General features: G+C 37.7%; 1 protein-coding gene across 9 annotated transcripts in view; it reads right to left on the minus strand.

The window, feature by feature from the left end:
- The window catches only part of LOC127422825 (thyroid hormone receptor alpha), a 217,262-nt gene that overhangs the window by 88,924 nt on the left and 103,971 nt on the right, over nt 1-24,367 (minus strand). For 4 of the 9 annotated variants that reach the window (XM_051666606.1, XM_051666607.1, XM_051666610.1 and 1 more), the window contains exon 3: nt 15,834-15,957. The exons of the other annotated variants lie outside the window; for them this stretch is intronic. The gene's annotated coding sequence lies outside the window, so the exon portion shown is untranslated. The remainder of the gene's footprint in view (nt 1-15,833; nt 15,958-24,367) is intronic. 9 annotated transcript variants of the gene reach the window in all.

Below are 24,367 nucleotides of genomic sequence, written 5' to 3' on the forward strand. Positions count from 1 at the left end.
AAAAATATATTGTTCATTGTTTGTTCATGATACCTAAGGCATTAACGAATGTTAATGAAACCTTTTTATTAAGTGTTACCAAAATAACATTAAAATTACATTAATTGTAAATTGTTAACATTTATTTGTATTGAAAACAGTTATTAATAGTTCTGTTGCCAATATTAAAAGGTCATTATGACATACTGGAAACCAAAAACCATGAGAGCATCACTCACAGCAGAGATACTTTCAAAAATAAGAAAAATATATCCATTACAAGCTCTAAAACTGCTCCAGTGAGAAATCATTCATATCTTTACTGTCTTTGGCGTCTTGTAACATAAATCACTACTTATTAAGCAAATGCGTGAAGATGCGGTGCCGTTATTGAAGGTTAAACAGTTATATCTGTTATTAGTGGTATTGTGACCAACATTAATCTGATTTAAATTGGGATCCTCACAGAATAGCGCTAAGATGAGTGACTGATGAGATATTGAGATCTCTCTATTGAAGAGTGCGCATGTTTGATTGACACCGAAAGTGCTCATGTTAAAGAGAGTAAAGCTAAAAGCGCTCATGATCGCTCAAACAGTCGCTATCACTCAACACAATGTCTGATTGTCATATGTACTCAGATTTGCATGTTTAATTTGTTGTTTAATTCATTTTTATACCCGTTAGCAGCCTCTTTATCCTCTTCCTGCTCACTGTGCAACAAGTCAGAAAAACTACCGTAATGACTCTAGAAAATGGGCAACTTAATATTCATACATGTGTAATTCTTACACATTTTTAAAAACAAATGGCATATTCATGTGAATTACATCATGTCTGAAAGTTTAAATTCGTGAATGCTAAGAATTGCCAACAACTCACCTCCAAAGGCCACTCTATCATGCTTCAAGGGCTGAGAAAGCACTCATTCATTAAAGTAGCAGTGTATGTGTGATTCCCTGCGTGCTGCAAAAAAGATCGGCCCTAAATCTAGGCACAATCAACTGATCGTGGATTTAAGACGAATATTGGCCCATTTCGATCGGTGGCTGATCGATCGGTGCACCCTTAAAAGCATTATTATCACTGTCCCTGTGGAACTGAGTGAGTGTAGATTTCCTCCTGATAGACTGCATACAAACACAGTGTATTCTCCCATTCTTCTTTTACTTTATTTAGAACTCTATCTTTTCGTTAAAGGACAGGCTTTGTTAGTTAGTGCAAGACAGCTGGAGGTTGTTTATATGTTCGCTAGTTTGTTGATTAGCAGTTGAGTATTGATGGCTTGTAGGATGATAGCCCATTAGCAGGAGGTCATTAATCATCTAATGCTGCTGTTTCTTTTGGCAATGGCATGTCTTTACTGTACCAATTAATGTTTGTCAGGAGAGCTGCAACAACAGTAAATTTCATTATTATGAAACAAATAGATCCAGCTCTAAATTCTGATAGGCTGATTTGAGGCTGTTGTAAACACACCTGTGAACAATGAACACATATTGTAAATTAATGTGCCAAGTCAGTATGTTTCTTGCTGGAATATTATTATTAACAAAAGTAACTATTTATTGAACATCGGTGTCTATTATGATATACTGTTGCCACTGTATTATAAAAGCAGTAAGCCAATGCAGGCCACCCGTTACAGTGATTTCGTCACAGGTTAGGCAAAATGTGAAGAGCACACTGGCAAAATAAGTGTAACATAATGAATCTTGTGGCTTACTGCTTCAATATGTACTGCTTAATAGTTTGTAAATAATAGTTCATAGTAACTCTGTCTTATTGCCTCATTTTGTGCAGTATCTGAAGTGCAGTTATAGAAGTATTCAAAAGAATTCAAGGAATATTAAGCATTGAAGGAGTATTCCGGGTTCAATACAAGTCAAGCTCAATCGACAGCATTTGTGGCATAATGCATAAAAATACATTTTCAACATGTCCCTCCTTTTCTATAAGAAAAAGCAAAATTCTAGGTTTCAGTGAAGCACTTACAATTGAAGTGAATGGGCCAATTTTGGAGGGTTTAAAGGCAGAAATGTGAAGTTTATCGTTTTATAAAAGCACTAACATACATTTTTCTGTTATAACTTGTGTATATTTTTTAGCTGTAAAGTTGTTTAAATCATTGTTTTAGGGTTTTAGGATTTATGGCGTCATGTCGTCACTGCAATGATGTTGCAAAATTGGACAACTTTACACAAGAAAGGTCACTAAGCGATTTTATCACACTAAACTCATGTTAAAACCCATATTGTTTACGTCTTGTGGCTATACTTTTGAAACAGTGTGTATTTTAACATTAACATTTATTTGAACTATTCACTTCCATTATAAGTGATTCACTGTAATCCAGATTAGTGCTTTTTTTAAGGAAAAGGAGGGACAATATAAATTGAAATACATTTTTGTGGTAATCAATTTTATGCCACAAATGCTGTTGATTGAGCATCACTTGTATTGAACCCAGAATATTCCTTCAAAGGAATCACTCACCCACAAATGAGAATTCTGTCATATTTATACACCTTATGTCATTACAAATCTGTACGACAGGAATAACAGTCAATAGCAACTTTTAGCCGAGTCCTCACAAAAAGCTACTATATGGCTTCCAAAGAACATTCATGGTGCTGTATTGTTGTTTCAACAGCATCCTACTTTTATGTTCTACAGAAGTAAGAAAGTCATACGAATTTGAAACGACATGAGGGTGAGAATTTTCCTTTTTGGAAGAACAACACCTATACTGTAAATATCAATTAGAACCTGAGAAAATTCTTGGGTTTGGGAACAGAAAATTCTGTTCTGTCCTCCCAAACCTCAATAACCCAGAATGCACTGTGCTTCAGTCACCCTCATTCATACAACCTCCCTGGGCTGCTGTCATGGTGAAAGAGACTGAATAACTCAATAGATGTATGGAGGGTATATTAACATAGATATCACACATGCACTCACACACAGAATCAGCACCTGTTGTGGCTCCACGAAATTTGCTGCACATCACCTGTATTACTGCTGGTTGGACGCTAAGTGGTACTATGGGGTAATTTTTGTTAAGCAATAGCCTACACAATAATGCAAGGCAGCTCGATTTCAAACTTTGAACAGAATTTTTTATTTATTAAAAAAAAATAAAAAATTCTAATGAAACTGAAAAAAATTAAGTGCAATTAAAATGTGTGTTGTTCAACTTTTTGAAAGATGGCTTTTCAACAGTTGTGATGGGCAACATCTCTTTGGCAATGAACCTACTTCATCCGTGCATTCTCTCCATCATGGGCTACCGGTCGGGTATTTCATTGTCTGGGCAAATATGTCACTTACTGTGGGTTGTTGTGTGTTTAACATTGGTGTTTTATTAACTTTTTCCATCCCAGGACCCAGTTTAGCTGCTTTGGAAGGGTAATGACTTTGAATGTGTGTGAATAAATTTGTTTTGTTCCCTCCTAGGGCTGGCTGATATGCAAATATCACAATATCCCATTACATCGTCAACCCCCCGGCTGAGGGATCCGTGAATATTCTTTAGTGATTTTGCAATGAAAACTAAATTCATTTATTTAAAAAAACTTTAAACTTAAACCAAATACATTTCTAAATTCAAACTGCACTTCAAACAAAATTAAAAAGCAATTAAAATAATGAAGTGGTCAAAAAAAAACATACTGTATATAACCATCTTCCATCTATGACAACAGGCAGAGAATTATTTATAAAAATTAAGATCTAAATTCAATTATAAATGTAAACATAATAATTATAATGATGATAATGATCACTGAAATATAAATCATGGTTCGAGGTGAATGTGTTTTTGTATTATTTTTATGATTTAATCACAGATGTATATACAGTGGTGGCCAATATTTTTGGCACCCTTGGTAAATATGAGCAAAGAAGGCTGTGAAAAAAAAATCTGCATTGTTTATCATCCTTATCTTAAATTCACACAAATCTTTTTAATTGAAATAACTTTTACACAAATAACTTTTAACTGAAGTAAAACAATTGAAAGAGGGGAAATATCTCATTATTAAATAAATATTTTTCTCCAAAAAACATTGGCCACAATTATTGGCACCCCCAGAAATTCTTATGAGTAAAATATATCTGAAGTATATTCCCATTCATATTTTAAAATTTTTAGTGCACCTGGGTGACAAGGAACATGAAATTGTTCAGTCATGACTTCCTGTTTCACCGGGGTATAAATATGAGGTAACACACAAGCCAAATTCCCTTAATCATCAATCACAGTGGGTTAGACTTAAGAATATAGTTCTGATGTGTGGCAAAAGGTTGTTAAGCTTCACAAAATGGGAAGTGGCTATAAGAAAATAGCCAAAGCATTGAAAACATTTCCACCATCAGGGCAATAATTAACAAGTTCCAATCAAATGGAGATCTTAAGAATAGGCCTGGAAAAGGACGTGTGTCTATATTGTATCCACGCACAGTGAGGAGAATGGTTAAAGTGGCCAAAGAATCTCCAAGGATCACAGCTGGATAATTGCAGAAATTAGTTGGGTCTTGGGGTCAGAAAGTCTTAAAAAAATATATATCAGACATCAACTACATCACCACAAGTTGTTTGGGAGGGTTTCAAGAAAACAAAAGCTTCTGCTCTCATCCAACAACAAACTCAAGCGTCTTCAGTTTGCCAGACACTACTGGAACTTCAAATGCGACCGGGTTCTGTGGTCAGATGAAACAAAAAAAAGAGCTTTTTGGCAGCAAACACCAGAGATGGGTTTGGCGCCCACAGAGATGAAGAAGTACTCAATGCCCACGGTTAAATGTGGTGCTGGATCTTTAATGTTGTGGGGCTGTTTTTCTGCCTGAGGTCCTGGACATCTTGTTTGGATACATGGCATCAAAGACTCTATCAAATACCAACAGATAAAAAATAAAAACCTGACTGCTTCTGCCAGAAAGCTTACAATGAGCCCTGGTTGGATCTTCCTGCAGGACATTGATCCAAAACAAACATCAAAATCAACACAAAAATGGTTCTCTGACCTCAAAATCAAGGTTCTGCCATGGCCATCCCAGTCCCCTGACCTGAACCCCATAGAAAATTTGTGGGATGAACTGAAGAGGAGAGTCCACCAACATGGACCTCGGAATTTGAAGGATCTGGAGAGATTCTGTATGGAGGAATGGTCTCAGATCCCTTGCCAAGTGTTCTTCAACCTCATTAGGCATTATAAGAGAAGACTAAGAGCTGTTATCTTTGCAAAGGGACGTTGCAAAATGTATTGAATAAAAAGGTGCCAGTAATTATGGCCAATGTGTTTTGGAGAAAAATATTTATTTAATAATGATATTTTCCCCCTGTTTCAACTGTTTTACTTCAATTAAAGGTTAGATATTTAGATCAAAAGGCTAAACAATGCAGATTTTTTTCACAGCCTTCTTTGCTCATATTTACCAAAGGTGCCAATATTTTTGGCCACCACTGTATAAAGTGACCCTGCAGAATGGCGCTCACATCTAACTGCTCTGTGAAAATAAAGCAAACTGAACTCAAAGCACCTCCTGAGTTGAAATGATCTGAGGTCATTTGCAGCATTCTCATAGACAATACTATTCTTGCAAAAAAATTTCAGAAGACTGAAACAAAGAAAGAGTGAGAACCCTTTACATACACGTGTTCCACGAGACTGCACGCCTCCGAACAAACAGTGCATCAGACATGCACATAGATGGCTTTTCTGTCATCTGTTCTGTCTTACAGTTACCCACCATGCACATCATATTCACTACCTGCAATTAAACGTCTTCTGTCAGTGTGTGTACTTTGCTGCCTGTGTAATTTGATACGTTGGTAAAGAATGTCTGGCTTTCAATGTGTTATTTAGGTTCATTTATCATGGATCGCAAACACTTCATTAGGCAACTATTCTTTATTTAAGGCTATTCTATCCGTTAGGCTATTGTATTGATATTGGAAGTTCCATTCATAATGTTTCCCCATTTTATTCGGTATAAAAAAGTTTTGTACTGAGTAAAACCGGTAACACCGTACACCGTGGCAACTCTAGAACACAGAGGAATATTTTTACTTAATTGGGTATTCTGAATTTAATTAAAACTCATTGAGAGGTAAATTTAGTGGTGGCACTGAGCCTGTGGACTCAAATCCGAACAGCCAGGCAGGACTGCAGCTCTCGCTTTGTTCTCTGCCAAAGATGTGCTTATCACTCTTCACCTATCTATAGCTGCTTTATCTTCTTTATAACCTTATACTATCATTTTAGAACTCTAACTCACTCCCTTTGTTTTTCTGTCTCAGTTACATACACACACACAGTGTTGTTCAGCTTATAGTATGCAGTATGTGTATGTACTGAAAGAGTGCCTTTATGATGAGGCAAGTGAGCAATCAAGAGAGGCAAAACAAAGCCAAGTTAACATACCACACTTGAGGTCCACAGATAGTGGATTTTGCAGATACCAGTAACTAAGGGGGTGGAAAAAGCTAATAACCAATAAATTGGCTGATAGTTTTTATAAATTGATTTATTGAATTTAAAAAAAAAAAAATTCTATTCTTTCCTTACTGTGACAGGCACATCCATAGAGGCTAATAAAGTCAAAAATTCATAATATACTATATGCGGTTTATTGTGCAACCAAAATCCCAATAATATCCAGATAAAAGATGACGATTTGGTGCATAACGAGGGACTTTTAACTATTAGCAAGTCCAAAATACACTGGTGACTGTTATTTTGAAATGTCTGTGCTTAAAACACAAACACATAAGAGAAACAAACATGCACTCTTACGATCATCTTAAATGAATTAGGGCTGGGCGATATGGACCAAAAATCATATCTCGGTATTTTTAGGCTGAATGGCAATACACAATATATATCTCGGTATTTTCTACACAGTGGACTAAATGTTCAGTTGTAAGTCGAAGCAACAGGTAAGATGGTAAATGAAGCTTGTAACACGCTTTGTTTAGGGGCAAAAGACTTTTTGGGCTGCGAAGGCTTCATGGCCGGGGTTGCAGCAGCAAATGGTGGAAGAGATTTGAAGTGCTTCCACTTTTGGATGCAACCTGTTTATGGGATTCTCTACAGATGACATGCAGGGCTCGACATAAAGCATTGTGATGTGCTTGTCCTTCGGACAAGTAAATTGGTCATTCACTTGTCTGAGTAAAAACGTTAATTGTCCAGAGAAAAAAAAAGGACATGTATTGGTTACATGCTCAAGTAACATGTCAGAGTTTCTGTTGTATGTTTCCTAAAATTACGACATGGCCAGCCTAATAGTATTATACCTATGCAATCAGCTACATTCTCTGGGACAGAAATGTAAACTGTGCTGGGTAGGGAAGGTTATTTTAACTTGCATGTACGCACGGTAATCAAATAAAGGAAAGCATCCATCACCATAATTTACAGCAGGGGTGCTCACACTTCTATGGAATAAGATCTACTTTTCCATCATGTTATTGCAGCAAGATCTACCATACACAATATATACATTTATCACAATACCAAAATTTCAGTAGTCTTTAGTAAAATGTGATGATTTTTGATACCATCTTCAATTTCACAACAAATAATAGCCTAACACTAACTAATTTGTTAATTATAAAATAATTAAGTTCTCAAGTTATTATTCAAAAGTAGTAAACAGTCAGTAATGAAATAACAAAAGAAAAGCAATGAACAGAAAGAAAAAACACAAATTAAGAAAACAAATTTTAACAGCTTTTTTTTTTTTTTTTTTTTTTTTTTTTTTTTTTTTTAAATAACAGTATCAAGTATTAAATTTAAAGGAATAGTTCACCCAAAAATGAAAATTTGCTAATAATTTACTCTTAATTTACAGACCATCCAAGATGTATCTGAGTTTCTTTCTTCATCAAAACAGAATGTAAGACTTTTAGGATTTCATTTCAGGCCTCCTCCTCTAAACAATGCAAGTTAATGTCCTCCATTTTTTGACGGTCCAAAATGCATATTTAGGGTGCATCAAAATAATCCACACGACTCCAGTCGACAAATAAAGTTCTTCTGAACGCAAACGATTGATTATTTTTAGAAACAAAACAATACTCATGTACTTTTTAACTACAAATGTTCACTTCCGTACATCTCTGTGACGCACGCTCATGAGAGGGATGACGTAAGCTCGTTGGTAAGGTCACGCGTCACGTGGAGGAGGAGGCAGAAAGCGCGTCATTGTTTACAATAGAAACTTGCACAGAGCACAGATCAAGCGCCGTTCACAAATCCAAACAGTCCAAAACAATTTCATAACAATATAAAATAAAATACAAAATAATTTCCAAATAATAATAATAAAAAAACAATGTAAACAATGTAAAAAAAACAAAAAACATTTTGGGTGAACTATTCCTTTTACATTCAGAATGAATTTGACATAAAACTAAAACTAGGTCTTCCCTGTATGAATAATACTTTTATACTTTTATACTAGAGTTATGCAAGTAAAGTTATCCAGCCAAGAGCAGTGAGTGGTTTTGTCCTTTTCTTATAATTGTTGTTTGATTCATATTAGAGATACACTAGACAGCGGCAGATCTATTAGGTTACATTTAAACTTACAAGTCATACATTTCGTTGGTTTCGTCGTTGCGCACTGTCTCTGTGTTTACATCAGCGGCTCCCACTGAATGCTTTTACATAGGTGTCCTCCCACGAGCATCAACAAGGAACAATAGGGTGGCGGATGCCCTGATAAGCCCGTGCGTTAATACTGCCTTGACTATACAACACCCAAAGTACCCTCTCCCCAAGTAAAGATGGGTCACAGTGATCAACATCTTGATTAGTGAGGGACTATTTTTTTTTTAGTTTTTTTTTTTTTTTATCTTCTGTTTTGATACAGTATTTTCAGCATTAGTGCTTTATTTAGCTTGCTGTGCTTTAAAACCCTCTCTTAGAAGTTGCGTCTTTCCCCTTTAAAGCACCACTGCAACAACCATACACATGCAGATGGAGGTCTTTCACCTTTGCATCATAACTTGCACTGTTTTATGAGTGTCTTGCAACATGAGCACTGCGTTTTTAAGACATTACATCAAGTTTAAAATAGTCCAACTTTTAAAAAATCTTGGGATCGCTATATTCTGTTCCATCGTGTTGCATTCTGTCCAGCTGTTTTTGACAGTATTCAGTCTATTTAGGGCTTCAATAAAACTAATAAGTTGTCTTATTCAGAAACTCGGCGATTTTGAAAATATACAGACAAAAGTTAACCTCTTCAACTCTGCGGACACGTTGCAGGTCAAAAAGGGGGCGCTATGTCACAAAAAAAGTTTACGCTTAAAATATTCAAGTCTACGAATACATAAGTCAGGCATATGGGGTATCGTTTGAAAGCTTAGAATCTGAACTTTTCAAAGATAACCATCCCTTCTGCATTCATCTTACATAAAATAACAAAATAAGGCCTGACAACATTTGCGCCGCAAATCAGCGACACCTAGGTCATGTGGTAGACATATTAATATGAATATAAATGTCTTTAAAATAGAACTTAAATAGACAAATCATATATCAAATGAAAGCTCTCATTCTACAGTTTATGGTGGTGCCCTAATACCAGAGTTTAAAATATTTTAAAAAGAATCACAAAGTGAAATATGATAATTGTAAGACATCAAATACAAACATCTCATTTATGCGCTGAACACTGCTGCTGTGAGCCCCAAATAGCTAAGAAAAATTATATCTGCTTTTACCTAAGGAAATTTTCTAAAAATAAAAATAGCAATTTTTTACTTGTCTGTGAGCTTGCTTGTGTGATTAACCAAATGTTACATCTTAGATGTCCAGAAGAAAATATGGGGTCAAGCAGGAAAAGCATGCTAAACAAATCATCGGAAATATATGTTATTGGCTTTTGATGGGTTAGGATAGAATGTTATACATCATCGCAAAGGGAGGATCTCAGCTTTCTAATACCACCTAGATTAAGCTTCTAGTCTACTCAGACGCCAAGATATTCGATGAAACAATGGGGGTGGGCATGAACTGAAAACTAGACTGAATGTCTATGGACGAGCAATTGGAGTCTTTTATTCAAAATAGGGGTTCTGAAAAAAATGAGACCAATTCATGGCAATTAGTCCACAGTATGTGTAAATGGTAAGCTTTTAAATTTGAGTGTGAAAAATTGCAGGGGGCAGCCCAAAGACATCAACATAAAGAGGAAAGAGAAACACTTTCTTTGTCTAGTAAACATATGTTAAATTCTGAACTGTTCTAATATCACTGCTCACATGGCTCTGCTCGCACATTAATAATTGACCAGCTTTTGTCTACCCTTTTTTGTTCTGTTTTTCTTTTTAGAAAAAGAGTAATCCTTCATTTATGCTTTAGTATGGATGTCACCTTCCGAGCCACTAAGTCAAAGCCATTAAATCAATTTCCTCTAATCTGGGTGAAGCTGGCCCAGAGAAGGAAATAATTACAACAGCACAGCACATGCCTGGGAGAAAGACCCATTGTGCTGTAAAGCAAAGCCTGTGCTGAAGAGGATCTGATTAGCAAAGTGCTTCTCCTTTGGGAGTTCAGCCAGCTTCGCTCTGGCGTGTTCTGCCCAGACAAACAGCACTCCGCCTGGCAGTGGACACACCGCTTGCTGTCTACGGCAGCCCGGGCCAAACCAGTTGAAGAGCACAGGCCAGCAGCACCTCACTGCAGGACTGCCAGCCTGTAAATAGAGATATCTGAAAATAATGAAGTATTTGTTGTCATGTGACGTAGTCATGTGATCCATTCAACCCAAAACAATCAAGATGGCGGCCTATGTTGTGCTTGCTATTCACTTTGATAGTGTTATTGAAGATACATGTTACTTTGTAGAAAATTCACATTGCATTCCTTTCAAAGTTTATTCAGAATTGCTGTCTAGCGATGGAACATGAGGACAACTGCGTTTCAGACCGTACATGGAAAGGTGATTTTTCACATGTGCAGTAAGGGGATTTAAGAGTTTTCAAATGTTTTAGTGTGGACAAGCAGTTTTTGAAAAACACTTGAAAACGGCAGTGTGGTTGTAGAGCAGTTCGAAAACAAATCAAATGTATCCAGATTAATGTGGATGTAATCTAAGACACATTCTTGTGTAAAAAAAAACAAAAAACAGCTAGATGGAGTGCAATGGAATAATGCAGAATATATGGATCTAAAGACGTTTTTAACTTGACATGCTGTGTTGAAAATGTGATGCTCAAAAAAAGTGTGAAATGCGACACAACAACCAAAGACGATACTTTAAAGGGGGTGAATTAAAAGACACAATTGTAAACCTTGCAAACTTTCTAACAGCTAGAGCACAGAACCACAGCATGTAAACAGTATAACACCACCACTACAAATATCAAAAGTAATATATATATATATATATATATATATATATATATATATACATTATAATATATATATATATATATATATATATATATATATATATATATATATATATATATATATATATATATATATATATTAGGGGTGTAACGGTACATGTATTCTTCCTGAACCATCACAGTACTGTCGTCATAGTTCGGTGCATGCAGTCAGACAAAGAATACATCTGAGTCAGTCACAGGCGATCCACTCCAATCCAGAAGGGGGCGCGCGCTGTAATGCAACACTGTTGGCTAACCGCCACAACAGGAAAAAGAGCACAAGAAGAAGAAGAGACCATCTATGCACCAACCCAGAACAAGAATGGCTTCTCCTAATGCACAAGTTTTATTTTTCATTATTCTATTTATTTTGTACTTTTATAACACAAGAGATGCTTTTCAGTCTTGTAGCTGATTGTGACCAAATACCTTTTGTTTTATTATCAACCCTACAAAAAAATATGGCCTATGCAAGAGTGCATTCTGTTTACTGCTTAGTGCTTAATACACTAAAGGAGGCTGTACTGTACCAACTACCTCAGGGGGGACTAAATGCCGCTAGGTGGAACAAACTGTAATTTGCACTACTGTCTGTTCAAAATAAATGACAAGACACCTAGCATTTGGTATTTGTTGCTTTTTCCTGTTTTACCGAACTCGTATCGAACCGTGACCCCAAAACCGAGGTACGTACCGAACCGTGACTTCTGTGTACCATTACACCCCTAATATATATATATATATATATATATATATATATATATATATATATATATATATATATATATATATCAGTGCTGTTGGAATTAATACATTAATTGCATGTGATTAATTTAAAACGTTTAACGCGTTTGTAACAGGTTCAGGATGGGCAAGGAGGAGGCGGGAACCAGCAGAAAAATCAACATAACTTTAATGACATAACTGAACTTAAAACAACATAAAACAAACACACAGCGAGGTCACTGGCATCTCCGGCTCCCCTTTATCTCTCTCTCCTGCTGATTAGTTGACTCAGCGCCGGCCATGCACCCTCACGGCCCGGCCACGGCCTCCTCCTTGTCACACTACTCCCCTGCCTGATTCAGGCCGGGGCCCCCCCAATCATCTCTGGAAGGGAGACGCTGCCCTTCCGGCCATTCCGCCAGCCGATGGTCCACCCCACCTCCTGGGAACCTGGGGAGAGATGAGGGGAGAGGGAAAAGGGCGAGCGGGAGAGATACACAGAGAGATACGTCGGATACGCCGTGGCCCATCCCTCAGCCACTCCTCCACCCTCTGCCGGATGACAGCAGCTCCTCCCCGGGTGGACGGCAGCGAGTCCTCCAACCCCTGGCGGACAGAACGGCTCCTCCCCTTCCTGGCGGATGGCAGCAGTTCCTCCGATTCCCAGTGGATGGCCGTGGCTCCTCCCCTGGTGGACGACAGCGGCAAGGACTCCACGACAGCACATCCCTCCTCCTTCCCGGTTTTCGGCACCAATGTAACAGGTTCAAGATGGGCAAGGAGGAGGCAGGAACCAGCAGGACAGTCAACATAACTTTAATGATGTAACTGAACTTAAAACAACATAAAACAAACATAAACACTGTAAAGGGGTTATAAGGGAAAGGAGGAGGCAAGAACCGGCTTGACAAATAAATAAAGTTTAATGATAAACTTAAACAAAAACAGCCGCTCCTCCCCAGGCAGACTGGAGTCAAACCTCCGAACCCCCAGCAGACAGAACGCCCCTCCGCGTTACTGACGGCCTGTGGGGACACTCCTCCACCCCTGGCAGCAGCCCGACCGCTCCAGATGGCCGTTCCCCATGTGTGGGCAGTCGGGCTACTCTGTCCCCCGGTGGATGGCAGCGGCGCTCCCCTGGGTGGATGGCAGTGTTGAGGACTCTATGACGGGCAATCCTCCTCCCTCCCGGGTTTCGGCACCAATGTAAAGGGGTTCAAAGGGAAAGGAGGAGGCGAGAACCGGCTTGAAGGTGCAACTCATAATTTAATAGTGAATTAAAGCAAAAGCCAAATAACAACCAAACATGCAGGACAGCTGCCTAAAGCTCTCTCTCTCTCTCTCTCTCTCGAACTGTCATCTCTGGTCACCTTTATCTCTTGCTCGCCTCATCAGGGTGATTGGGGTCCGGGCATGCGTCATTCCGGCCCGGCCGCGCCCTCCTCCGCACTACAAACACACACAGCGTGGCCGCGTGTATCTCTCTTTCTCTCCTGAACTGGCATCTCTGACTCCCCTTTATCTCTCTCTCTCTCCTGCTGATTAGTTGACTCTGTGCTGGCCGTGCACCCTCAAGGTCCGGCCAGGCCCTCCTCCTCATCACAGCGTTAATTTTTCTTAATCACAATTAATGCATTTACAGTTAATACAGCATAAACCAGCATAAACGCTTGCTGGGAGGGCGGAACCTTTGCAATGTGTCCGCCTGGAGTCATTACAGTGAAGGACACACCACAACAGCGCTTCCCTGTCAGTGATAAAATTATGGAGAAAGGACCTCTTAGCGCTATTATTTGTTGTACAAAACAAGCCTAGATGGGACTTGTGATAGAAATCAAGTATTTGAAGCCTATTTCAGTGCATTTTAATGACCACAGAAGCACATCAAGTCTTAACTATCACTGGCTTTTTCTGTGGAGTTCAAAGCGACGCTTGAAGCTGGCACTCTGACGCGAATCATGAGCGCAGCTTCACGATTGCTGTAGGAAAGCGGATAGCCACAGTCTACCGGCAGATTATTATCGTGGAAGATGAGGGTTTAAGAGATTTAATGCCCATTGCAATGAATACTTTGCCTATGGGGACGAAAGCTATCTTTACACAGTAAAGGTGGCACAGAAGCTGCATCTGAAGTGGAAATTATATGTATTTTCACAGAGCAGGAATAAATGCATTTACACAGCAGTTGCAAACACAAATATTTTAATTGTAAAATGATGAGATATAAATATAGAATATAGAAATATGAAATGAATGAAAATATGAATGAATATTCAACCTATGGGGACTAATTCTTTCAATAAGTCAACCTCCCAATTAGACTTTGGGAAAATAACAGGAAAATAAGTATATATGGTGTCAAATTTCAGCATTTTCAAAATCTGCGATTAATCGTGATTAACTACAAAAAAATATGTGATTAAACATGATAAAAAAAAATTTAAGCGACTGACAGCCCTAATATACACTACCGGTCAAAAGTTTTGAAACACTTACTCATTCTTTATTATATTTTTTTTTTTTTTTTTTTTTTTTACATTTTAGAATAATAGTAAAGTCATTAAACTATGGAATAACATAAATGGAACTATGGGAATTATGTTGTGACTGAAAAAATCCAAAATAAATCAAAACTGTGTTATATTTTAGCATCTTCAATGTAGTCACCCTTTGCCTAGAATTTGCAGACATGTACTCTTGACATTTTCTCAAAACTTCTTGAGGTATCACCCTGGGATGCATTTTAAACAGTATTGAAGGAGTTCCCATCTATATGCTGGGCACTTACTGGCTGCTTTTCTTTATTATTTGGTCTAAGTTATCAATTTCAAAAACTTTTTTTTTTATTTTTTGTTTTTATTACATTTTAGATTTATAATGAAATAAATTAATATGGTGGCACAATTATATTTTTGTCTACAAAACTAATTTCAAACATTTAAGCATACGCCTTCAGATCAAAAGATTTTTAAGATCATGGGAAACATTTCGGTCAAGTGTTTCAAAACTTTTGACCGGTAGTGTATATACATACATATATATTTAAATCTTGACCTTTACCTCACTAATCAACTACTTGATTAGCATGACCCATCCCTAAATAATAATCTAAAACAACATACTTCATAATATAGCTACACATGAGATTGCTTCTTGTCAAACCTTCAAATCAACTTTTGACATTTTCCATTAGGACATGACTGCCCAGACAGACGGATTCATTACAAGTATTTTCAAGCCTTTTATTGTAAACTAAAAAATGTGTGACCTAACTTTTCCTCGGAATGTCACTCCACTTGGCACCACAATACCACCAACTGTGTAAGATCTGGAGCCTTCTAAAACCTTTACCACCCTAACTATACGATTGCCATTCATTCCATGGTTAAATCCGCTTTAATGAATCAAGGAAATAATATTACCAAAGGATATGGTCCAGTTTGGTAAGCAGCAAGAATTAACTTATTAATACAGGAAGGAACTTATAATTCAGGAAGGAATGCTGGCTCAATAGCTCCAGAGACATGTGTACTAAGATGTTTGCAGGGTTAAATTATTCATATGGGAATGTTTATATTAATTAAGCATTTGCGAAAAGCAAGATATAACAAATTATAACAGAAATGAATTAAATTGATTTTTTGAATGAGGATCTGGCCAGAGCTTGTCATTCTTAAGGCCGTGTAAGGAAATGAAAGCAGGGTAACCCACTACTCACTGTTTTTCTTATCTTCCTGCTGTTGGTATTTCATCTGGGTTAAAGTTGAAAGCTATCATGCACTGGTTGGAATTTCAGCTTTTCTCCCATCTGGCAACCCAAATCCCTCCCTCAGGAAATGCTCCTACCTGTACAGGTAACAGTGATTGCAGTAATTTGTAATTGGTGGAGGGGTTTAGAGAAGAATGCATTGGGAGAGAGTATGGCTGAGTATATACTGTTCAATGGTACAAATGTGTCAAGGTAGAGATTTTACTCTACTGTTTCTATCACACTAGCTACATTTGCATACATTTATTTTTATAATGTTGGATTTACAGTTAAGCACTGATGCCTTAAAATGTTAAGATGAATAATAATCTGTTGGTTTGTGTCCATTCAGTTTCGAATAAAATGAGAAAATAATCAAATGTGATGAAGTACCTTTTATTTGTTTATTAGCAAACTAATTTCATTCATGGCATTATCCAAAAAATAAGCATAACCACATGGCGATTTCATATTAAAAAAATTCTACTGAATTTCTATCAAACATAAATATATACAGTTATTTGATATGAAATTACTCATACAATTTTTGTATTTAGATTTTGGTTATACTGCCCATCCCTAAGAGACAGGAAGCTTTTGTGCTGATGTGCAGGTGCGGCGACAGCAGGTGTATCATGCAGCAAACGCTGTGAGGGATCTGTAATCAAGCTAATTAAATGATTAAGTAATATTGACTGTAATGTGTTTGAGAGGAGCGGGAGGCTCCGTGTGCTAATCCGGCTCATTTTTCGTTCACTCCATCAGTGCCAACAGAGAGGCTACAGCAAACAAACACACATTCAAATCATTGCTCCTCTTGTATATAATGCAAATGTTAGTCCCACTGCGCAACTGGCACTAATAACAACATTCTTAAGACTGTAAAGTAAACAGATTCAAATCTTTGTTTCAACTCAAATCACCATATCTGGAACTATTACACTTATGTCTACGAAATCTTAAAATGTAAATAATAATTAGAATGTTGCTACATGTAAATGTGATGTTATGTGACATTTGTTATGCCACTGTGTTATACATTAATTTGACAAGCAAAATTGGTTAGGCCTCTCGGATTATTTATAGATGAAGAACAGATGTCATGAACTACAAAATGAACCCCTGGAGAAAAAAAAAAAAAAAAAAAACTTGTATTCATTATGGTAAAAATGTTGCACACACTAAATTATTTCCATCTGATGAGTAATGTCTTGTGAAGCTCAAAGCCACTGGTCCACTATCCACTGGTCTTCTTTATGTGTTATGGATGACAATGCCCAGGTCGTGTTTACGAACAGTCCATTTTGCGGCACTAAATTAAATATTTGAAATACATCTTAAGACACCTGTGTTCTGTTCCATTCAGTTGTGCTCCCAACTAGCAGTTTGCAAATGGAATAACGCATCCCCAGTGAACGCCCTCTAATCCTCTCCAGAGTGTTGAGCACTGCTGATGCATCTGAGTGAACAGTGTTGACACAAATTGCTGTCTGGTGTATCAAACCACACGATATCACTTTGTAAACAATCCCAAAATTACAAATATGGTGTATTTGTTGCTGAATTTTGATTAGTGTTAAATGTTTTGAAGTTGGGGAAAAAAAGTCGATACATTTTCATGATCGATAATTGCGGAATATTTAGGTACTTGTGCCCATCCATTGCCTATATGCCACAAGATTAAATTCATAATTCATACTTCTAAATGTTTGAAATTCAATCACAAAATGGTGATGAGAAAGCTGTATAGATCAAGCTGTCATTTTTTTGTTTCCCAAAAGTCATGAAGCAAGCAACAAGGTGAAACACAAGACTACAGCAAACAAACTCTCATTAACCTCCCTGTCTGTGTGCGCCTCATGCTGGGAGCTCCCCAGGAAATCTCCACATCCATGTCTAATCCACTTATAAACTTCAAGCGAGTAAAGTTTCTCATACACACACATACAGTAAACACACCAATACACACACAAACCTACAGGCTATGATGGATCACACACACGCCTACACCCACTGTACATACACTATCAGTAACAAGTTTGGACACACTTAGTTTAACTCATGATGATTAAACCACTTTAGATAAAGGCACATGCTTAAAATCAGTTTTGTAGTCATATAAATAGTGCCTTCATTTGACACTTTACATTACTTCTTTAAAAAAAAAAAAAAAAATACATACATACATATATATATATATATATATATATATATATATATATATATATATATATATATATATATTATAATTAATAATGACATTATTCCATCCATCCATCTTCTATAGCCGCTTATCCTATGTAGGGTTGCGGGTAGTGTTGGAGCCTATCCCAGCTGTCTCAGGCCGAAGGCAGGGAAACATTATTATTATTATTATTATAAAATGTAGAAAATAGTACTAAAAAAGAATGAGTAGGTGTATCAAAACTTGACTGGTCACATATCACATATTTGCCCATGGAGGGCAAAAATCACATATACACTATATTGCCAAAAGTATTCGCTCATCTGCCTTTAGACACATATGAACTTAAGTGACATCCCATTCTTAATCCATAGGGTTTAATATGACATCGGCCCACCCTTTGCAGCTATAACAGCTTCAACTCTTCTGGGAAGGCTTTCCACAAGGTTTAGGAGTGTGTTTATGGGAATTTTTAACCATTACTCCAGAAGCGCATTTGTGAGGTCAGACACTGATGTTGGACGAGAAGGCCTGGCTCGCAGTCTTCCCTCAAATTCATCCCAAAGGTGCTCTATCGGGTTGAGGTCAGGACTCTGTGCAGGCCAGTCAAGTTCTTCCACACCAAACTCGCTCATCCATGTCTTTATGGACCTTGCTTTGTGCACTGGTGTGCAGTCATGTTGAAACAGGAAGCGGCCATCCCCAAACTGTTCCCACAAAGTTGGGAGCATGGAATTGTCCAAAATCTCTTGGTATGCTGAAGCATTCAGAGTTCCTTTCACTGGAACTAAGGGGCCAAGCCCAGCTCCTGAAAAACAACCCCACACCATAATCCCCCCTCCACCAAACTTCACAGTTGGCACAATGCAGTCAGACAAGTACCGTTCTCCTGGCAACCGCCAAACCCAGACTCGTCCATCAGACTGCCAGATGGAGAAGCGTGATTCGTCACTCCAGAGAACGCGTCTCCACTGCTCTAGAGTCCAGTGGCGGCGTGCTTTACACCACTGCATCCGACGCTTTGCATTGCACTTGGTGATGTATGGCTTGGATGCAGCTGCTCGGCCATGGAAACCCATTCCATGAAGCTCTCTATGCACTGTTCTTGAGCTAATCTGAAGGCCACATGAACTTTGGAGGTCTGTAGCGATTGACTCTGCAGAAAGTTGGCGACCTCTGCGCACTATGCGCCTCAGCATCCGCTGACCCCGCTCTGTCATTTTATGTGGCCTACCACTTCGTGGCTGAGTTGCTGTCATTCCCAATCGCTTCCACTTTGTTATAATACCACTGACAGTTGACTGTGGAATATTTAGTAGCGAGGAAATTTCACGACTGGACTTGTTGCACAGGTGGCATCCTATCACAGCACCACGCTGGAATTCACTGAGCTCCTGAGAGCGGCCCATTCTTTCACAAATGTTTGTAGAAGCAGTCTGCATGCCTAGGTGCTTCATTTTATACACCTGTGGCCATGGAAGTGATTGGAACACCTGAATTCAATTATTTGGATGGGTGAGTGAATACTTTTGGCAATATAGTGTACTTTCTCCGGAGCAGACAATTGTCTTTATGTGAATAAAAAATAATGTACATTACCCTTTAGAGAACCAGACTAGTGACTTTACATTTCATAGTGAAGCTAATAAGACACCTGGAGAGTAGGGTAAGAATTTCACAAGAGCTATTCGCATTGACACTATTCTAGGAGGTAATTTATGAGTCCTTCAAATGAAGCATATGACATTTAAAATACACATCTGGGGGTTGGTCATCATAGGGCCAGTTAAAATTTAGAGTGAGCAATTCATATCACCACCACAGCATGGATAGCAAACCACCATGAAATCTCTGCTTTCCATGACAAAAAAAAAAAAAAAAAAATGTGTGGGTTTACCTAAAAAAAAAAACAACCTAGGAAACAATTGCCATACAGACATTGCTAGTAAATTTAACAGACCAGAGTTTCAAGTAAAGGCTACACAAATCTTGGTGGCTTTAATTAGAAATTCTCATGTATAGTTTACTTGTAAAACTCTGTTTCAAGTACATTTTACTCACTCCTGTTTGCACATTTTACTAAAGCAATGTAGCACTGAATTAAGCCATGTTTTTCAAATCAAATCAAATCACTTTTATTGTCACACAGCCATATACACAAGTGCAATGGTGTGTGAAATTCTTGGGTGCAGTTCTAAAAGTGTACTGACATTTCGAAGCTTTTTTAACGTACTTAGTCATGTAATACATGACACACGGAAGCCTTCCACAGGAAAACTTGTATGCTTTGAAGTCTATTAGACAACATCACCTTGCATCTCTTATCTGGAAACCCTGAACATGTTAAACACTTGTGGAGGCATGTTAGGTCCCAATGCAAGATAACTGAATAAACTTTTAGGATAAATGAGCCGCGTGCCAGATTAAACCATGCTGGATCCGGCCCGCGGGCCATAAAGAGCCTATGTCTGGAATAGAACATACATTTTTACATGCTTGAATTGAGTACAAATGTAGATTTTTTTTTTTTTAATTCAAGTTCAAGCTTAAACTAACTTATTCAATGTAGATAGTAATGAATCTTTTCTGCTATATATACTTCACCACAAAATCCTTTTTTTTTTTTCCAGTGCACATCTGGTAGAGCCGCCACAACTGGCGTAGATCATGTGCATAGACAAACATATATACACACACACACACACTAGAATTGGTTTTATGTGCAGCACTCATATCCATAAATAGAGTTTATAAGGAAATGGTTTTATCAAAGGTAGTGCTCTGGTCCTTATGGGAATGATAGACAGTGTTCTTTTTGGACTGGAGTCTGCCTGTCCTAAACCTCCCAAATAAACAGTCGGTATTGCTAGCAATGTGGGAAGGGTCAAGGAACAGGACACTCACTTTGCCTCCTGCTCTATTTACCTAATGTCCCACATTAACAGCCTGTCGGAAAACTTGACCAACTTTGCAGCGAAGGAGAGAAAGAGAATCCAACATACTGGGGTGGGATTCAGTTTATAGCCCTCTTAAAAATCCTAAGCTGCCTTAGAATTTGGCCAAAAGAAGGTATCTTAGAAGGCAGCACAATTAAGATGCCTACCTTTTAGAAAAGCCTTCACGTCTGGAGTACACCTATAATGCCTTAAAATGCTGCCTTTGTAGACAGCCAACTAGGTTTTGGAACAGAGTATATGTGTACTCTTGTAACCAGTCTTGCTCAACCCACTCCAAGTGGGATTTGAACCGGGGTCTCCAGCATGGGAGGCAGGGATGCTAACAAGGAGGCTAAAGCCTCTAGTGTCAGTCTCTAGTGTGCCTCTTGAGGCCAGGGGAGTGAGGTTTACACACTGCACAGCTACCTACCAGCTGGCTTACGTTACACTCTTTATAGATGGGCTATGGATATTTTTTCTTATAGAAAACCATTTATTGATGCAGGAGTGGCATGTTGCAGAAGCTAGAAATGTAATGATCTGTGTTGAAGGTTAGTAGACTCTAAGCATACAAACTGGTTTCTGAGACAGAAATACTCTTGCACGTGTACGCTGCACTGCTGCATACTTTTGAGAGGAGAGGGCCTCAGGACAGTACATACTGTATTGTTCCCTCCTGCACGCCTTGTAATTCTTTTGTGTTTACCCGCATGGGGGGATGGTACATAAGGAATGTGATTAGAGATCCTTTAAGCGTATGCATTTATCTGTGTAGGCCTGTATACTGTCATGTCAAATCATTCCTTGAGGTTGCAGCACTGTGGAGAGAACAGAGATAGAACATAAAGAACATCTGTTCTGTCACCAGTGGTACCATTTATTGTGGGAGCAAATACTTGCTCTGTTCGATTAGATTATGATTGTTTACTAAATAATGCAATGAATCACAATATCTGAAATGTGATCACAATTCAGTTAGAACTGATCCAATGATCTACACTGTAAAAAATAATGCAAATATTGTTTTTTCAGATGTAAGAAGTATTAATTACATAATAGTTAATAGTGAAATTTTATATTATGTGTAACAAGACAATGCATGCAATTTTACAGTAAAATATAGCAAAAAACTTTTTTCTAGATGTAAAAAGTATGAATACCTTACAGTTAATAATTAAAAATGTACAGTATATTATGTTTAACAAGACAATACATTTAATTTTACAGTAAAATATTGCAAAAAATAAATAAATAAATAAATAAATTACCTTAATGGTGAAAATATACATTAAGTTTAAAAATATAATGCATTTATTATTGTTATAATTATTGTTAAAATTATGGTGAAAATATTCATGTATGAGTCATTACTATTTTCAAAATAATGTTAAAGATAAATGTAACTGGAGGGACAACTAAATATGTCAGATGATAACATGAAATCTGGACTTTTTTACTAATGAAAAAGGTTAAGAATATGAATTTTTTTTTATTTTTTTATTTTTTATTTTTACATACAGTAAATTGCTCACTGGTTCTGAGCACAAGGGCAACAAGCACTTCAATTTCTTGAGTGAGATCTTTATCTAATCTTAAAGGAATAGTTAACCCAAAAATGAAATTCTCTCATTATTCACTTACCCTGATGCCATCCCAGACTGTCTTTCTTCAGCAAAACACAAATGAAGATTTTTAGAAGAAGATAGAGCTCTGTCAGGTCCTTATAATGGAAGTACACGGGTGCCAGCACTTTGATGGACTAAGTCATATTTAGGCAGCATAAAAGTAATCCTCACACCTACAGTCGATCAATGAATGTCTTCTGAAGCAAACTGATACATTTGTGTGAAAAAAATAAATAGATAATTAAAATGTTATCAACTTTTAGAAAGCTCTTCCTGCCAGCAGCTGACGCGAAACTTGTCGGTGAGTTCATGCGAGAACTCGGAAGCGACACTTATTTACAACAGAAGAACAATTGTCACATGAGAGTTCGGCCATTTCAAACTGCATCAGAGCCCTGGATGGAAGCAGCATTAGTTAAAAACGTTTTAATTATCGACTTGTTTCTTACATAAACCTATCGATTCGTTTCAGAAGAAATTAATTGATCTACAGGAGTCAAATGGAATGCTTATATGCTGTCTAAATGTGACTTTTGGACCGTCAAAGTGCTGGCACCCGTGTACTTCCATTATAAGGACCCGACAGAGCTCTATCTTCTTCTAAAAATATTCATTTGTGTTCTGCCGAAGAAAGACAGTCATACACATCTGGGAAGGCACCAGGATAAGTGAATAATGAGAGAATTTTCATTTTTGGGTGAACTATTCCTTTAAGACCACTCTTATTTTGGAGGAAGGTGCCTTGAGGAAAGAGGGATGGGCGGGGGGTTATGGAAAAGCAATATCCCGCCTAGATCTAGCTGCTTACTTCACTTCCCCTCAGCATGCTTCAAGTTCATCGGGCCTCAGTGGTGTCGCAGCAGGTGAAATTTATGAGGTGTTAGGCTGTAACTGAAAAATTAATTGTACTGTAAACTCTAAACCCTCACCCCCACACCATATTCCCCCCAACACCCCTGTAACCCAAAAGCGTGAAGCCCTATAACACAGGTAGAGGGCCTCTTACCCTTTGAGAGTTCCCCAAGGTAAATACATATCACATTTGGCACTGGTTTCTTTTCTGTAACACCAACTTCAGAATTTCAAAGAAAAAAGACAGAGAGAAGCCTGCTGAAAAGACCAGCATAGCTGATCAACAGCATATGTTGTGTTTTGGATGCTGGTGTGTTGGTGTACCCAACAGGCTTCCTAACTAGGTTAACCAACAAGATTTCCTTTCACCAGACAGGCCATGCTGTTCAACCAACTTCACCACCTGAGTTGTTCTGGCAGGTTAGTGTTACCAGTCGGTTAGGGTTGTGGCTGGGTTAAAAAAAAGTGTATTAAATTGACAGTGTATATTTGGGCATAAGACATTGTATTTATGGGCATTCAGGGTTCCAGACTAAAAAAATGACTTGGGAGCCATTGGCTCCTAAATGGAAACATTAAGGAGCCAAATGGCTATTTTTAGTTGCCAAATCACAGAAATGCTCGATTTAGATTGCTGTTCAGAAACAAGATAGACAGCCAAAGAAAAGGAAGACAGCTGATAACCCATTAATCGGAGGTTTAATAAACGGTATATATAGTTGAGAAGATAAGTTAACATTCCCTTTTGTCTCAGAAATGTTCACACCACTTTCATAATTTATATAAATATAAGAGATAAAAAAAATATTTATTTAGTACTGCTCTTCAGAATCTACATTACAGATATTTACATAAAGTATAGTATGCATATAATAGTGTGTTATCTTCTTAAGCATAAATGAATGT

The sequence above is a fragment of the Myxocyprinus asiaticus genome, chromosome 32 (assembly GCF_019703515.2).
Source record: "Myxocyprinus asiaticus isolate MX2 ecotype Aquarium Trade chromosome 32, UBuf_Myxa_2, whole genome shotgun sequence".
Classification (NCBI taxonomy): domain Eukaryota; kingdom Metazoa; phylum Chordata; class Actinopteri; order Cypriniformes; family Catostomidae; genus Myxocyprinus; species Myxocyprinus asiaticus.